This window comes from Orycteropus afer, unplaced genomic scaffold (genome assembly GCF_000298275.1).
Source record: "Orycteropus afer afer isolate SDZICR_OR568_19922 unplaced genomic scaffold, OryAfe1.0 scaffold00190, whole genome shotgun sequence".
NCBI lineage: Eukaryota > Metazoa > Chordata > Mammalia > Tubulidentata > Orycteropodidae > Orycteropus > Orycteropus afer.
The window spans coordinates 70,430-75,685 of NW_006921777.1; positions in this window are offsets into that span (position 1 = coordinate 70,430).

The following is a 5,256-nucleotide window of genomic DNA, read 5'->3' on the forward strand; positions in this document are numbered from 1 at the left end:
GTTTCCAACTTTTGCATTCCAGTCACCAGTGATAATTAACACATCCTGATTGCATGTTTGGTCAATTTCAGACTGTATGGAATACTTATGCAACACTAAATAATAATGTAGAATCTGCAAAACACCAAGTAACATGGATAAACTTGGAGGATATTATGCTGAGTGAAATAAGCCAATCCCAGAAGGACAAATATTGTATTAGCTCATTGTTGTAAAAAGTCAAGGAAAAGTTTATATATGAAGGCAACTTTCTTTGTTGGTTACCAGGGATGGGAGGGAAGAGGAAGGAACACATAAAAAAAAAAAATCATTGATCCAATGTCACTTTAGTTTTGTGTATTTCACTGTACATAAATTATATTTCAGTAAATGTATTTTAAAAAAATATTTACACCCTTGGAAACCCTATCTGGCAGTTCTACTTTGTCCTATAGGGTCACTATGAGTCAGAATCAACTCACTGGCAACAGGTTTGCTTTTTGGTTTCATAATGTTTTGTGTAGGATCCTGAATGACAAGATTCACATTAGTATCATAGTCAAAATATTTACCGGGTAACAAAACCATTAATATACAGAGAGTCCCTGGGTTTGAAATATTCAACTTACAGACAACTCATACTTGCCATTGAAGCAGGGCTTCAAATCAATTTGAACTGGATCTGTCATGGCCAACTAAATGAAAGAGAAACAGACCTAAATTTTTACAATTCAAGTGATTCATAATAGTAACTGGAACGGGAACAATTATGGGTCAAAGTGCTGGAATGGGAGACTTGGAAGAGGTGTAGTGAGCCCTTTGAGGAGTCTGATGCATGACGATTACTGGCAGTATTGTGGACACACATTCAAAGTGGCACAGTTGGCTGCCATATTTGAGCAGGGTGTCACCATGTTTGTGCAAGCCATTGCCATGGTTGGGCAGGGTGTCACCAAGTATGAGCTGGGGACCACTCTTTTGAGTTTGTTCACTGGTTCAAAGTCCTGATTTAATGTTATATAAATTTTCCTTCACTTGGAAATGATTGAACCATCCTTTACTTACAACAAATTCTTCATCATAATCACTTTCACTTGCTGCAGCTACATGTGCAGCTTTTAAATCACCAAAAAGTGTTGGCCCCTTGGGAAACTAATCAGGCTAAGAGAAATGCTATCCAGGGAGAGAAAAGATGCTGAATCTGGGGCACAAGAATAAGAGGTTGTGGAAAAAGATAATTTAGAGAATGAGAAAGATATAAGAGGGAAAAATAAGTGATAGAAGAAACAGAAAATTCAATAGAAAGATTGATGTACAAGGTGGAAGAGATATTCCTAAAACAAGAATTAAAAAAGAGATGGAAAATAAGAGAGAAAAGATTTAAAATTTATTATTCTATTCCTAGAAGTCAACATCTGCTTAACAAGAATTACTGAGGACTTCTGGCAAGATGGAGGAATAGGCAGACAAGCAACACAGACCCTCTTCAACAAAAAAAAAGAAAAACCAATTGACAGAGATACAGAAGATAATCCTGGAGCCCTGAGGTTTGAAAGGAACTACACAGAGTGGATTAGGCACCAACTAGTGGAAAAACCTGAACGAAAACAATGAGTACAGAGATGGTTGGACCTGTGGACTATGAGCTACTCTGACAGGACGAACAGCCTGAATATTTCCAAGTGGTGTTGGGACCTGAGAATTGACCTAAAGATCAGCTCTGATCACCAAGTCCTGCAGGGGCGACTGTGCTGGTGGTCTGTGACTAGGAAGGGAAGGAAACAGCAAGGAGTGAAACAACCTGAGCTGTTGACATTCCACTGTCCGGTGGGCGCAGACATTTTGGATATTTAAAGTGACCAAAGGTGCAGCCATTTTGAATGTTCACAAGAAGTGGCTGTTTTGGATATTTAAAGTGACTGAGGCACCAGCCATTTTGAATCTTTACATGTCGCAACCATTTTGGATTTTAAAGTGATAGCATTCTCATTCGGATTCCAGGGACCTAAGAATAGGCTCTGTTTGCCAAGGTCAGTAGAGACATACTAGAGGCTGACAACAGGAAAGGAGACAGGTGGTGAATTTATAAGTGCTGTCAACTAGCAAATAGAGGAGCACAGTACCCTGCTTGTGTAGACAACATACAAACAAAACAAAGAAAATGAAAATCGTGGGCAAGTCATTCCAACATACAATCACCAATTAAATATAAACACAAAAACATCATAATACCTCAGAGACAATAGAGCATCACAGTCCACACAAAGAAGCAAGGTAAAGCAGGAGAAACAAGGGACCAGGATACAGACCAAAAACATATCCCTGAGGAAGATGCAGCATTGGAACTCCCTGATAAGGAATTCAAAAGAATTATGTGTTTACAACGAATTGTGAGACAGATCAAGGAAAACATAGAGAAAAGCCTAGAACAATTTCGAAAGACAATACAAGAACAAAATGACAAAATAAATGAAAAATTAGAAATGATACAAAATCTACACACAGAAATCCAGAAGATTAATACTAAATTTTCAGAAATAGATAAGACATTGAATGGGCAAAGGAGCAGAATTGAGTCAATGAAAGACAGAATTGGTGAGATTGAAGGCAAATACCTAAATACTTCTTTGGAAAGGGATCAATCAGAAAAAAAGATCAAAACAAAATGAAGAAAAACTAAGGTCCATGTGGGATACCATCAAAAGGAATAACCTACGTGTAATTGGAATTCCAGAATAGGAAGAGACAAATAAAACCACAGAGAAAATTGATTTGTTGGAAGAGAATTTTCCTGGTATGATGAAAGATGAGAATATATCCATTCAGGAAGTCTAACCAACCCCAAACAGGATAGACCCCAAAAGAAAATCACCCAAACATATCATCATCAAACTTACCAAAACTAAAGACAAAGAAAGAATCATGAGAGCAGCATGGGAAAAACAAAAAGTTACCTACATGGGGCAACCAATAAGACTAAGCTCAGATTTCTCGACAGAAACCATGCAGGTGAGAAGACCATGGGATAGTATATATAAAACCCTGAAAGAGAAAAATTTCCAACCAAGGATTATGTAGCCAGCAAAATTGTCCCTCAAATATGATGGTGAAATTAGGACATTTCCAGCTAAGCAGAAATTAAGGGAATTTGTTAAAACCAGACCAAGCTTATAAGAGATCCTAAAGGGAGCCCTTTGGACAGAGAAGCAACAACAGCCAACAACAACTGACCATTAACACACATGATGATGTAACGCAGAAACCAACCCAGCTATGGAAGTATCCAAAGTAAAGAAGCCTACAAGATTGTAAACTGGGAACCAGAGACATCAATTGACAAATGAGGACAACTACAAACCAAAAAGATGGAAAAAATTGTGTCCTTACAGAACTTCTAGATGATAGGGAAGTCAAGGCAACTACAAAAGAGAATGGACTGTTCTACACTTGGGAAGAAAACTATTTCACTGGGTAACCTCAAAGAAAAATGATAAACCTTCACATCAAAAAAAGAGGGCCAGCATAAATATTCAGCAAATACTAAAACAATAACAATGAAGGAAGTGATAACATGATTCATAAACAAAATGAGCTCAGCATAAAAAATTATATGGAACAAAGAAATTGACACCACGAAAAAGCACATAACAAAAATGACAGCAACAAATTCATATTTGCTGATACTTACATATCTGGCAAGGGACTTATCTCTAAGATTTGTACCAGAAGAGTAGATGACCAAACTATGGTACATATACATAATGGAATGCTATGTAGCATTAAAGAATAATGTAAAGTCTGCAAAACACCGCATAAAATGGATGAACTTGGAGAACATTATGCTGAGTGATGTAAATCAATCACAGAAGGACAAATATAGTATCAGTTCATTGTTGTGGAGGGTCAAGGAAAGGTTATATATGAAGAGAAGCTTTCTTTGTTGGTTGCCAGGAGTGGGAGGGGAGGGAAGGGAATACTGCGGGGGAAAAAAAAATGCATCGACCAATGTCACTTTAGTTTTGTGTATTTCACTGTACATAAATTATATCTCAATAAAATGCATTTTTAAAAAAAGAATTACAGAGAGTCAGAACAGAGAAAATGGAGGAATTTAAAAGAAATGGAATAAGAAAATTTCCCAGGTGAAGGGCAGCCTTAAAGGACTCACTGACTTCCTACCATACAAAAAACCAAACTCACTGCTATTGAGTCGATTGTGACTCATAGTGACCCCTTTTGAGCTTCCCAGGTGGTAAATCTTTCTGAAGTAGATTGCTAACATAATAAGAAAAAAGACCTAATCAAGGCATAGTTTCAAGAGATCTCAGAAGATCTGAGTAAGAAGATCCAAAACCTGTCAGAGAGAAAGTAGAAAGGAATGACGTTGGTCTGCTCAACAGAAATTTTGGAAACTAAGACAACACAGCAATATCTTCAAAGTTCTGAAGGAAAATGATTTGAAACCTAGAGTTCAACATTCCACTATTAGTCAGCTGTGAAGATAAAAACATATTCCAACATGCAAGATCGACAAGAATGTGTCATCTTACCTCCGGAATATACTGAGAATATACTCCACTAACAAGAGAGGGAAAAAAACAAAAACAAGAAAGGGTAAAATGTGGGATTCAAGAAACAAGAGATCAATTGATATAGCAAAGGAATTTCCAGGGTTATCACTGAGCAATGAGCTCAGAGAACAACTAGTCAAGACTAGAACAGAAGATGGAGGGCCCCAGGAAGAATGCCTCCAAGAAAAAGAGTGGAGAGTCTGGGTATAGATTTGTGACTGGTATATGGACAAATAAGGAACCCTGGTGGTATAATGGTTAACCACATAGCTGCTAACCTAAATGTTGTTGGTTCAAACTCATCCAATGATACTGTGGAAATTACTAGAAAAACCTATGGGGAAATTCTTTATCATATGGAGTTGCTATGAGTTGGAATCAATTTGATGGCACCTAGCAGCAATAGAGAAAAATAAACACGTCATTTAAAAAAGCAAGTTTTAACTCCAGGAAAAAGAAATAACTGCACAACAAGGAAAAAATAGCTGTTAAATGAGAAAGAAAGGAAAGAGGAAGGAAGGAATGCAATCATAGTACGTACACTACATAGCTCTGAATATATGCATAGTCATAATACTGTGCACACTGAATGTTTTAATAAAAATTTTGATGTAAGTATAAATTGGAGTTTGAAGTAAGAAAAGGAGATATTTAGTTGGTGTGAAAGAGCTAATTCCTTTCATTCCATAATATGAAGTCAATAAAA